The sequence below is a fragment of the Pantherophis guttatus genome, chromosome 2 (assembly GCF_059756535.1).
Source record: "Pantherophis guttatus breed Tessera chromosome 2, ASM5975653v1, whole genome shotgun sequence".
Classification (NCBI taxonomy): Eukaryota; Metazoa; Chordata; class Lepidosauria; order Squamata; family Colubridae; genus Pantherophis; species Pantherophis guttatus.
Window position 1 is genome coordinate 161,670,921 of NC_142064.1, and position 13,617 is coordinate 161,684,537.

General features: G+C 41.3%; 1 protein-coding gene across 1 annotated transcript in view; it reads left to right on the top strand.

The window, feature by feature from the left end:
• Nucleotides 1–1,827: 1,827 nt before the first annotated feature.
• Nucleotides 1,828–13,617, top strand: part of OTOP2 (otopetrin 2) — a 61,060-nt gene continuing 49,270 nt past the window's right edge. Inside the window, exon 1 of the mRNA XM_034408700.3 lies at nucleotides 1,828–2,104. The gene's annotated coding sequence lies outside the window, so the exon portion shown is untranslated. The remainder of the gene's footprint in view (nucleotides 2,105–13,617) is intronic.

The window sequence follows — 13,617 nt, forward strand, 5'->3', positions numbered from 1 at the left end:
CCCTCATGACATTGCCTGTTTCTCATCCACCACCAGCAGACTGGTTTAAGTCCTTTACTGCTCCAGTGTTAAAGCAGGTTTTGCCACTTTATTCTGATACTGTCCGAGGAAGCCTCAAATTGTGTAAAATTTGTTAGGTTTTAACATCTATTATCTTGGTGAGGAGAGGTAGGCATGGGTTTCCTCAAGGTGCAACGCGCAAATGACATGTCCGTGATGGCGTGACATGCAGACTTGTGTCAGCCATGATGTAATCGGGCCGTTTGCATGCTGACATCATAATGCACATGTCATAGTTTTGAAATCCTCTTGGTTCAAATTGGTACCATTCAAATCAGATGAGTGCAATGAGTGGGAACAGAGGCAATAGAGGCACGATAAGGATCAGGAATGGGAGAGCAAATTACATGCCGGTATTGTTTTCTCCTGAATTAAGGATGGGTGGAGAGGAGTTCAGCTCAGCAGTGGGAAAGGCCCTCCAGTGGCATGGTGCCCAAGGGCCCCCGTACCTATTCCAATAAACTGTTAAAATACGCAGAAGAAAGATGCAGCATCCTGGCAGTGGTCAGGGTTTTGTGTAATCATTATGTCCCATTTTATGGCTCAATTTTCTCCTGATCTCATGAGCAGATTCCGAGTCTTACTACCCCTAAGACCTGGCAAAGTTCAGTCCCACTACTGACCCCTAGTGGTACAATGCAACCAAAAGAAGTTGGTAATTTAATTCCCCAATTGTTATTAAATGAGCACTTTGGAGAGAAAGTAAAGGTTTAAGAGCAGTGCAGCTTCTGCTGTACATTGTGAAGGCAGAGGACAAGACTGGGCAGATCTGTGGTTTGAGTTATATAGATATTTCAGGTATGCAGCTTTTTATTTTGAGGTCAAAAACAAACACTCGCCTAGTTAAAAATTAAGAAAGGCTAGTTTCGTTGCTTATTAGCAAGAGGACATATAAAAAAGCCTTTGATTTTCTCATAGCAGACAATCAGATTAATGAAGATATTGTTTTTTCCTCTATGTAGGGCAATATGGAAGAACCACTTCCCCAGCAAGCAAGTTCCCCCAAAACCACGGGGAGCAGCAAATAAACCACATTGGTCTTAGTTACATGGAACCCAACAACATACGTATTTCATCGCCTGCATGTTATGTGGTTGTTATGTTTCCTTGATGAAGAGCTCAGTGTAGTTTAAAATTTATTGGGATGTTAAAATGTATTATACTCCATTTTCAAATGAAGATTATATCCAAAATGGCTAAAAGGAAAAATTCAGCATATGTTCAGACCTCAAATATTGTATGGTATGCATGTATGTGTATACCTACAAATGTACACGCATTCATCATAAGTAGCCATTCCATGTTGTAAGCAGCACAAACTGAGAGGTAGCATGTGCCTGTCCAGACGAGTATGCTTTACTTTAGCTTTACTTCCCAAGATAAGGAAATGCTTTGCTCTCAGTGACAAACAACCGGCTTTGCTTTCCTGTAACCCTGGCAAACCTTATATTCTTTTGAAGTGCTTCCTATTCTAAATGATCTCCATTTGAAAAAAAGAGGAGGAGGAGGAGGAGGAGGAGGAGGAGGAGGAGGAGGAGGAGGAGGAGGAGGAGAAGGAGAAGGAGAAGGAGAAGGAGAAGGAGAAGAAGAAGAAGAAGAAGAAGAAGAAGAAGAAGAAGAAGAAGAAGAAGAAGAAGAAGAAGAAGAAGAAGAAGAAGAGGAGGAGGAGGAGGAGGAGGAGGAAGAAAAATGCAGCAAGTCTTGCCCAATCACTATCAAACTGAATTGAGAGGCAGAGTTTAGGAGCGGAGTTTTAGGCGGATCTGGCAAGGGGCGGGGCAGTAGCTGAGGAGGCAGGGAATCTAATGAGGACCAAGAGTGTATAGAAACACCTGTCCGAGTCACTGGCTTCTGAGAATCTCTGCTTAACCTGCCAGGTGTTTCATCATCAGACAGAAGAACCTGGATCTTCTAGTCAGCCTGGAATGAAAACAGTCACTTGGGCTTCCTTCTTCTTCTTCTTTCCACTGAGAGCCTGAAACAACCCTGCATCATTTCTCAGCATCACACCTACTGTCCACAGAGAAACAAGTGATGGAGCAAGGTCAGTGAAACACGATTCTTCTTTGTGTTCTCCTCCTTTCTCTTTATTCTTTTGAAAGGAATATTCAGGAGGGCAATTGACTGAAAAGAGAGCTTTAATGTAAGTGCTTGTGCTTCGGGAGCTTTTCCTAGTTTTACCTTTTCGGGTTGGTGAGAACTGAGTATCAATAAGAGTCACGAGGTGCTGAGTTACATGCCATAGTTACAGCAGTTGCTTTCTGGATGGCGCTACAGTAAGTTCCTCTTCCTAGCTGTAGCTCTTGTCCCATCTGAAGGCTCTCCTTGCCTTTGGCTTTGAACTGGATGATTCACGTCACCTAAATTCTGCCTAACCGCGCAGGAAGATTACTGAACATTAGTGGCGACCAAAGCAGAATAGAGTCATCCAGCTACTTCATCACATGGTCAAATCAGGCTTCATCCTGCAATAATGGTTTTGAAGCATTTCTATCTGCAAGTTGCAACTTGATAGAAGCCCACTGTAGAGCTCCTGGACACACTTCTTGAATGTTTGTTTTTTTTTTGTTTTTTGCTCAGAAAAAAATGAAATCAAATCCTTAGGCACGCATTTATGTGGGGATGTACAGAGATTGGGTGGAGTGATAAGTATATCACCAGTGACGTGCATAGAGAGACCTCAGGAATTTGATCCTCTCAATAAGCATTCTAAGAAACTTCAGTATGAGCTTACCTGATTTGCAGCTCTTAAACCGAACAAAATTACAGTATTCTTTGGATTTTATATCTCTGAATTTGCAGTGTTAATGTTATTTTAAAAGCTTGCTAATGTATTTTTAAAGATGTGTACATTAGGATAACTTAAGATTAGAAATCTGCTTTTGTTGATGAAACAAGTTATAAATCTACATTTCTTGTGAAAAATGTGTTAAACCATTTTATGGATGGCTAAATGTTAATTTTTGTGCAGATTTCACATAGAACTATAGAATCAGGATGGGATAGATTTGAACAAGTGTAACATCAAGCGGCATGGACAGAATTTGAGTGATTTGTTCTATCTGCAGTGTATGCATTCAAACATATCTTTAATGGCCTTTAAGTCTTCCCCGACAAGATATGTTGCAGTTGAATCCAAGTTGACTTAAGATTTAAGATGTTGAGCAGAATTTGTTGACCCTGAAGGGGCACCAGATAATGTGCGTTGCTTTGGGGTTGGAAGAAGACTTGAACAAACTATTTTCAGTTGGCATCCTCATTCTTTTTCTCTCTGGGCCTTAAGTAGATACCTGCCCAAGTGGTAAGGGAAAAACAAATTGAGAGTGCTGCTCTGTGGCCTAACTCTTGGTAATTCAACAGCGGGGGACTGAAAGGTAGAGCAGCAGAATCAGAAGCTCCATGTGGTAGAAACAGGTTATTTTACAGAACTTTACAGGATTAAACTATTCCAGCACTGATGGTTACAGGGGAAAATGAAAAAGTTTGCAGCCTTATGATTAAAAGTATTGATAGGTTTCATTGATCATCAGGGATGGGAAGAGATTCCCATCTCTTTGCTATCATCTTTCTGAAAGGATCAGGATTCAGTTGGAAAGATTATGCTATTCCCTGAAACAATGATTTGGTCACTTTTGTTTCTGCCTCCCTCCACCCAAAATGATATGCACAATGTCAGTTAGAATTTAGACCTTAATTCTGTTCCACGTTGTTTGATGGGTCTTTCAGAACATCAGGCAGAAAGGCTTACATCCTTGTCTCCTTCCCAGAGCATCACAATAGTTCTTTCATCTTGAATACCGGAGAAGATCTCGTGTCAGCAGTGCAGCGTGCTTAATCTAGTATATGCATGTATCATAGATTTCTTTGTTTTGTTGCTAGTAAACATTAACATTTTAAATTACACGCTGGAACTGCAGCCAGTATGTATCGTATAGAGTTTCCTTTCCTCTCCTATTTTGTCTTGTAAATCAGATGACCAAGAGGCAAGAAGTGTGTTTGTGTACATAGGTGGTCCAGGATTGCAACCCTAGTAGCTTGTGGTAAGGTTTATTTCAGATCAGCATTTGATGTATATGATATCTTATAGGTTTTAGCAGTAGTCTGCTTGATGAGGAATTCTAGGAGTTGACATCCATATAACTGGAAGTCACCCACGTTTAGGAAAGCTGATGTAATGTACATTTTGTTCACATATAGTGTGCCCACAGCAGGATGTGAACTCAACGGTGCCTTCTTGCTCATGCTCTTTAGCAACATGAGATAATAGGTTACTAATGATTTGTTGTCATTGTTAGTCCTATCCTCCATGAATTTTTCCAATCTCATTCTAACGCCATCGAGGTCGGCGCCAATATTGTAGGCATGACACTAAATTAAAATTAAACTACTTCATAGTCACATGATGTGAGAACCCAACAGTATGAAATTCAAAGCTGTCCTTCTAGGCATGCTTACTAAAAGATCAGACAGCAGGTTACAGGCAGGCATGGTGGGTGAATTCAGTCATTTAGACTTATCCAATAAACAATAGTTAAAATAAGTAAGTCCTGAAATGGTGTATGAACCCAGCCATTAAGTCCACATCTGAGTCAACCAGATCCATGTTTTCTTTTTTTAAAAAAAAAAAGCCTTAAAGCACCATGACAAGGTTTGTATTTTAGGCTTCGTGCAATGCCTTATGGTAAAGCTGAAAAACTAGTAGACTCATTAGTATACGAAGAACCCTGTCCTGGGAGCAGACTGATTGCTGAAACATGCACATCTACCAGGACTTTTGCAGTTTTAAAGTAGGAAGTTGGGGATTAACAGATGTTGGATTGAAAGAAGATGCTACGCTATAATTTTAGTCATAAAATATTTTATCAAAACCAGGTTATTTCTAAAGATATAGAAAAATTAAGGATGTAGTTGTGTATGTATCTATGTATGTATTTTACAATCATGGCACACTGGTTTCATTGTGTATGTGTGTGTGTATCCGCACAAAAAGAAAGAAAGAAAGTTCTATACAAGAAGAAATTTATTCAAGAAGAAATTTACTCTGCATAGTGTCCAGAATATCTTCTCAGGTTCCAGCAAGGAACTACAACACTGACAAGAAGCTTGGGAGAATTATAATTTCCAGAGGTCGGCGCTAATGAGGTTTGGCCTGTTTTCAGACCCAATTTATAATTTCTTACCATTCTCTGGAATCCCAGACTTAACTGTTATCTGTGGTTTAACTCCCTAGCTATTAAAGACTCAGGTAAAGGACAGACAAATGAACTCCATTGCCATTTCTAAATGACCAAAAGATCTCTTGCAGCACTGCCAGGCATGCTGCAAATACTTTTAGTGGTAACGTGTATAATTAATTTAGTAGCACTCTCTGTTGCTAGATCTCTTTGAGGGCTGAGTCAGAGGGAGGGAACACTGAAATGACTGGAGAAGCACATGGAGTGACACTAGCTGGGACACTAACTGGGATGCCAAGAACATCTTACAGTACACTTCTTTAAAAAGCAAAGGAATACAATTTTGGCATACTTCCACCTCTTAATGCTATATAATTTGTTGTTCATGGCTAGGTTTTGCATTCTCATAATCTATGCAGTTCTACAGGACTAGGCAACATGGTATCTGTCAAGTCTGTTACACAATCCTTAGATAATCTTAAATCACCGAGATGTCAGAGCCAAATCCCACGAAATTCAGCGAGTCTTCCTTCTGAATAAATGTCTGGCACTGCTCTGCATGAAGGCAAAACAAAATCGATACCTAGATTTCCCAAACCCATTCCTTTTGTATTGAGAGTGGTTTGCAATCTTTTGCTTTCTCCTTAATTTCAAAAGTTTCCTCTCAAAAAATATTTCTGTGCTCTGCCCTATTCTTTCCTGGGCGGACAACAACAAGAGAGTGATGAGAGCATCAGAAAGATAAGAAATAAATGGGGTATCACAAATAGAAAGGGGGAAAGGTGAGCAATCCTATTTAATTCTAGATCCCTTCTCTTAATCCCATCCATTTATTGGCTCACATCCTCCAACAGCTAAGAATACAGCTGCAAAGTCTACCCATCTCTGCTGCAGTATTTATACCAGGGGTGTCAAACTCATGTCATCACAGCAGTATCACGTGATGTATCAGGACTTTTTCCCGTTTCGCTAAACCAGGCGTCGGCGTGGCCAGTGCATGATGCATCCAGTCCGCAGGCTGAGAGTTTGACAGCACTGATTTATACAGAGCTGGATACAACAGTTTATTCATTCTGATTTCAGCTGGTGGGCTACAAATATCTGACCTCAAAGGACCTCTATGCTGCCACCATTTCCACTTCCTTGCAATTGACTTCATGGTTGCTGATTTTGAAATGTAGAGTGAGGTATGAGAGAATAGGGGGAATCAATGGTCTTGAAGTTCTACAGAGCTGGAACATGAGAAGACAGATTTTGCTAGCATATATTTTAAAGGAGCTGGTGATAAATGGATTCAGGTGACATGATGAGAATGGGCAGGGCGAGAGCAGATGCCAGATTGCCACATAGATCCACATGGAAATACCCTTCTCTCCTGATTTGGGCAATTTATTCCATGTTGAGGTTTGTTTTTAGTCTATGAGAAGGGAGAACATTCCATAATCCCTCTCCTGCGCGAGCTGCATTGGCTTCCGGTGGACTCCCAGGTGCGCTTCAAGGTGTTGGTGATCACCTTCAAAGCGCTCCATGGCTTAGGGCCAGGGTACTTACGGGACCGCCTTCTGCCACCAATAGCCTCCCACCGGCCGGTTCGCTCCCACAGAGAGGGCCTCCTCAGGGTGCCGTCAGCCAGACAATGCCGGCTGACGACCCCCAGGAGGAGAGCCTTCTCTGTGGTGGCACCTACCCTATGGAACAATCTACCCCCAGAGATACAAGTGATCTCCGACCTTCGGATCTTTCGTCGGGCCCTAAAAACTTATTTTTTTCAGTTAGCCGGTCTGTCTTGATTTTAGGGTTAGTTTTAAAATTTTAATATTGATTTTAATTGACAAGTTTTAAATTATGGGCCAAATTTATAAATTATTTTAACTTTATTTTTAACTGTGATGTTTGTATAGATGTTTTTATCTTGGCTGTTCACCGCCCTGAGTCCGAAAGGAGAAGGGCGGTATAGAAATTTGAATAATAAATAAATAAATAAATAATCCAGGTTTGGGACTAGCAATATTTGACAAGTGAACCTACAAAGTCACCACAGGAGGCCAACCAAAACTCTATCAGATCTCCTAACTGCCATAATTGGCTGCTGTTAACATGGTTTGATCTGCTTGTCACAGATAACTGAAAACTGTAAAGCAGGAGGAAAACAAAATTTTAAAATCTTCCAATTACATCAAATTCTGGGGGGCTTCTCTCCAAGACTGAGATCGGTATGAGATCCTAAAGCTTTATATTTGACCTCTAAGCAAGCTAATTCCCTTATCAAAGGATCTTTCAAATACTGTTGGCTCATAAAATGAATTATGTAAAAATATCAAAGGCAAACTCTTTTACTATAACACTATTCTAGATTTTGCTCCAAGTGTGGGACAATGATATGGCAACAGAAGCTCATGTCAGACTTAAAAGGTAAACCTTGTAGAAATTTATTTTTATTTATTTATCAAATTTTGAAACCACTCATTGCCCTCACAGAGTAAAATGGAAGATTGTTACAAAATGTAATCAAAGCAAGGAGGTGGTAACTTGCTAAAAATGCTGATATTAATCTGCATGGAATCATTTCTTCTGAAGTTTGTGATGATTTAGGTGAAAGGCAGTATTATGGAAATATTTCACTCACCCAACTAAGAAACATACTTTCTTGTTTCATGCTTCTAAGTTGCTTTCTTGTTTTAATGCAATTATTTACTCTGGGATATAGCCTCAGTTCCACAGAACTGGGTGGCACGTATGGTCAAACCAGATTTTATTATCTGTTCTTTAAAAGAAGGAAAACAGGAGAAAAAAAATACACAGCTTTTATGATTGCCAAGAAAAACCAAAAATGAGGAAGTATAGATCTGGGGAAATTTCAGAAATCCCAGTGGAATGAGCAAGATTTTCAATGGCAAAAGCTTATGGTCCTGAATTGCTTCTACTTAGGAGTGTCCGATGAATTAAGCAAAGTGAGAAAACATACACAAACAATATAATTTGCATAAAATCATAGAGAGAGAGAGCACCATCTGTTGTCACACAAGATTATGACAGCATTTGGGAAGGTACATGCCAAATCTCATAGAACTATCTATACATATCCATTTAAACCCTTCCTTTCAGAAAGGAAATAACTTTTGCTTACTGAAAGTCAGTTTTATAACCATTTCCCTAAATATTTTGGAGCCGATGGAATTCCATAGTTTTGATCAATTTCCAAAAACATAATTTTTTTAAAAAAATTTGATTTATATGCCGCCCTTCTCCGGAGACTCAGGGCGGCTTACAATGCGTTAAGCAATAGCCTTCATTCTTTTTGTATATTTTATACAAAGTCAGCTTATTGCCCCCACAAACTGGGTCCTCATTTCACCTACCTTAGAAAGGATGGAAGGCTGAGTCAACCTTGAGCCTTGGAGAGATTTGAACCAGCAGAAATTGCAGGCAGCTGTGTTAATAACAGGGTGCACTAAACCACTGTACTATCAAGGCTCTATCTATAATGTACTCTACTTTCAACTGACCTGTGAGATATGTCACAGGTTGGAGGTGGAGGATAGAAAACATATAGAGCCTTGGCTGATTTGTATATTTAATAACAATACAATAAGTCTTTTGGTATCCAAGGGATGGGCACTGGTTAATGTTGCTCCACTACACACTAAGGCAACCGTGTCCTACTAACTGAGAGATGGTAGAATGTTTATGAACTGCCAAAGGCATGACATCACCTCCGTTGATTCCTTGGAAGAGAAAAGCACATGTCACCCTGTACTGCTGGAAATTATAACTGTATGAGAAAGGTGGACCCACTGAGACCCCCAAACTAGTCTGTTAGGATGACTCTTGAAGGCAGTGCCAAGATACAGCAAACTTTTCACTCTTTGCTGCCATATGGTGGTTATCCAGATTTTGGAGCTCATCTATGGTGCTCCAATTCTATGATGCTTCTCAAAGTTTTACTACACTTTCACAGACATTCCAAATGTTTCCAAGCTATCTTTTTTTCATATGACAGAGAAAAATCATTATGGGGAGTAGTTATATTCATTGATTTATGTCATTCAATTCAATAGCATTTAATTCAATCTGTAAATCGGATCCAAATTTAGATTCTGCTTTGACACTTAAGTTTGTTCTGGCCTTACCCACATTTTGTAGCATTGCTCTTGGTATACTATTCAGAAGTGAAACTATAGTCTCACATTTTTGTTTAATTGTCATACCAACCAATCCTCCATATCATATTCTAAAAACAGCGGTAGTTCAAAGACAATGTAGACTGAGGTGCTTGGGTTCAAGCCCCATACTCTTTTGAGTCATATTCTCTCCATAACTTCCTCTTTACTTTCTCTTAACTTCAGGTTGGTAAGATAATAGCAGAGTTGCCACCACACCTTGTGATGACAAGCAAATCATAAAGGTGATATGAATTGTCATCTCAACAAAGATCATGTTCTTCCCACACTTTCCTTCCGAAACAACCTAGATCTCTTCCAACTTAAGCATTAACCCTTCTATTGATATTTTAGATTGGGGCACTTTTTTTTCCTGTGCAAACCCCCTATCCAGTAGCTCATTGATGGTAACCACACTGATCTCATGACTGTAATATCTCAACCACAGATAGACACACCAGATAATTAATCATCAGCATTCCATCTCTGCAATTTTTCATTCTATAAGTGAGGAAACAACAAGAGGCAATTCAGTGCTTTGGCCAAAGTCACAAAGAAATTAACGTAAAGAGTTGAGAAACGCAGGCAAGCTCCCTGACTTCCATCTCCATTTTGCTTGAGCCATCCAGCACTCAGACAAGTTGCAAGCTCCAAGGAAGTGGCACACTTTGCTAACTTTTCCAGTCTTCCTAAAGGATCTGCCTTGAATTAGGTTAGCTAAGAGATTAAAGCAGGGGTGAAATCTAAAATTTGTTACTACCGGTTCTGTGGGCGTGGCTTGGTGGGCATGGCCAACTTTTTTTTTTTTTACACTTTTAAAAGCATTTTTTCTACAACCTTAAGAGTTTGCAGAAAAAATGCTTTTAGAAGCCACTGATTAGCCCAGCTGAGTCGCACGATCATCAGAGGCTTTTTTTTTACTTTTAAAAGCATTTTTTCGGCCGAAGAGGTTATTAAAAAAATGCTTTTAAAAGTTTTTTTTAAAAAAAAGCCTCTGATGATCTCGTGGCTCAGCTGGGCATGGTGGGAGTGGGGGGGGCGCAGGGATTTTTGCTACCAGTTCTCTGAACTACCCACCTCCATCGCTACCGGATCAGGCGATCCAGTCCGAACCGGGAGCATTTCATCCCTGGATTAAAGGTGCATTGGGGGAAGGCGGCTTTGCAGTAAGAAAGGCTTGCCACAGGGGTGGGTTCTAATTTTTTTTACTACCGGTTCTGTGGGCGTGGCTTATTTTGTGGGTGTGGCTTGGATGTCATGTGACTAGGTGGGCGTGGCTAGCTGGTCAGAGTCATTTCTGGAAGGTCCTCGCACTTACGACCAGTCCTCGCACTTACGATCCAACTCATTTGTTTGCTTTTAACACTGATCAGCTGTAGGACGGCCCTTTGAAGCCCCGCAGCAAGAGTTTAAACAGTTTTTTTCCCTCTAGTCATCAGCTGGGACTCAGGAGGCAGCAATAGATTGGGGGTGGGACCAAATAAAAGGTAAGAATAACGTGGGGGGGAGGGCGGGGGGAGAACCGGTTCGGTGACGTCATATCGTCACAGCTACCGGCTCGATCGAACCGGACCGAACCAGGAGGAACCCACCACTGGCTTGCCATTCCAAAAATCAGTGCCCCCCCACACACACACACACAACCTTTTGAGCACCAGGGGCCAGTTCTATGGAGAAAGGTTTTCCATGGACCAGAGAGGGTATGGATTTGTGTACTGACTGCATCCTGTGGATGGGGTTTCGCTTGTTTGCGTGGACCAGTTTCTGGCATGCCATGTACCGGTGCCAGTCCACGGACCAGGGATTGGGGACCCCTGCCATAAACCTGAGTTGCACTTTTGCTCTATATATCTGATGCATTTGGCTTTTGGAAGGTATCATGTTTCGTGCCAGACGCGGACATGTGATTTCTTACTTGCCAGTTATTACATAAAATGATTCATGATATCACTAAACATGCAACCAGCTATCAAATCTGGCAGCCGTGCCATTAGGGTTCAGCCATCTCTATCTGGCTGGGCTCCAAAATGTATTTGGAGGGCAATTCTCTGGATTCTGCTGCAAGAATGCTGGCTGGGGTTTTCTGGGATGTGAAACCACATCCTATCTGGAGGGGGTTGTACATGGGGAGAGGCTGACTTGCAGCATTATTGGAACCACACTATTTGCCACTTCCTCTATCCAATTCACAAAGAGCCAGATAAGGTGAGATGTCTAGAAGCGGGGGTGGGGAAGAATCTCCATAAATTCTTCTGGGATCTATAGTGATCAAAGTACAACCAACAACAAAACAATGAAAGAAAGGACAAGGGCCATATGTTCAGTAGATGAAGCAGGCCCTCATTATCAATGATACCTATCTGAAACCTCTCAATCATCATAAAGTACTACAACTCACGAAGTTGATCTGATGAATTCTTTTCTGGCAAGCCCTGCCTCACTAAAATAGGCAGTAAAACATCATAGATTTTCACAGACCTTTCATCCTGAGGGCTACGTGTACCTCCCCCATAAGTGCATTTGGGACCATGACTGAAAGGGAAGGAGGAATGGAGGAGTACCTAACTTCAAAGGAGGAGATGCTCCAGATATCCTGGTTTCAGGACACGTTCTACCACTAGATGAAGTCTGAATGACCAGTCAGATGGCAGCTTCCAGGGGCAGCATCAGTAAACCTTCAAATGGGGAAGGTCCTGCCCCCCTAAAAAGTTGCCCCCAATACCAGCGAAGGGTTCAGTCCTATTGCCTTTGGCAAGCACTCTATTTCTATAAGTAGAACCAGTGGAGAGGATTTTGATTTTATTTTGATTTATTTTTTTGTCACAGAGATCAACCTTCTTAAAAGCTATCCTTATTGGCCTCTACCTATTCTAGGTCAGGTTTTTAACATCAGCACTTCAGTTGCATCTGAAGTTGGAACAATTTGATTACTGGGTGCACCATACAAAAGGCTCCCATTATTTGCTGGCTGGATACTGAGGGAAATATCTCAGGTACACACGCATGTGCACGCCCACTCCCCCACACAGGCTCAGATGCGTGAACTGAAGCTCATCCCAGCAGTCCTGTAGTTCAGACCAGCCTTCCTCCTGAGCGGTTCTGCTTCATTGATCTGAAAAGGCTCTTGTAAGAACAAAGTTATGTAATGAAGAGCCAAATGGCCCATTTAAAAAGGCATCTGAGTGTCCTAAGGAAGTTAATCCCCTGGATGAAATACTTGTTTTGTTCCTCCCCTGTTGGTGATGCCCAAAGCCATTTGTTCTGACAATAAAGTTGTTCAAATAGCACAACTTTATGTAATGAAGCCAGAGATAAACAAGGGAGGGAACTGAAAGCCAGGTGAGTTTTAAACTGATTGAATACCTCTAGAAAAGCAAAGATGCTTCTCAGCTGCTTCGGAAAGTGAGGTGTGTGTAATAGTTGGTGTCACCTCCACTCAGCATCCCAGAGATATCAAATGGAATAGAGACGTGTGATTGTTGAGTTGGCAAGCCTGGTTGTTTGTTCACATAAGCATATAGTATGTGTGGAGGTAGGATATGCAGGGAGGAAGAGGAAGAGGAAGAAGGAAGGATCAGCCCAGAGGATGCCTCTCCCCCATCAGAAGTTTTGGTTTCAAGCAGGGGTCTCCAACCTTGGCAACTTTAAGACTTGTAGACTTCAAGGAAAGGAAAGGAAAGGAAAGGAAAGGAAAGAAAAGGAAAAGGAAAAGGAAAAGGAAAAGGAAAAGGAAAAGGAAAAGGGAACGGGAACGGGAAAGGAAAGGAAAGGAAAGGAAAGGAAAGGAAAGGAAAGGAAGGAAATGAAACGGAAACAGAAACAGAAAAGGAAAAGGAAAAGAAGGAAAAGGAAAAGGAAAAGGAAGGAAACGGAAACAGGAAAGGGAAAGGAAAGGGGAAAGGAAAGGAAAGGAAAGGAAGGAAATGAAACGGAAACAGAAACAGAAAAGGAAAAGGAAAAGAAGGAAAAGGAAAAGGAAAAGGAAAAGAAGGAAAGGAAAGGAAATGGAAAAGGAAAGGAAAGGAAGGAAAGGAAATGGAAAGGAAAGGAAAGGAAAGGAAAGGAAAGGAAGGAAACGGAAAAGGAAAAGGAAAGGGGAAAGGGGAAACTGATTAACAAGCTGATTTCCCACGTCACCGTAAGCAGCAACCAATGACCAGAATGCAAAGTGCAAGAACAGTGCCCTCCCTGCCCCCCAGTTGGGACAGAGCAGAGGCCTTCCT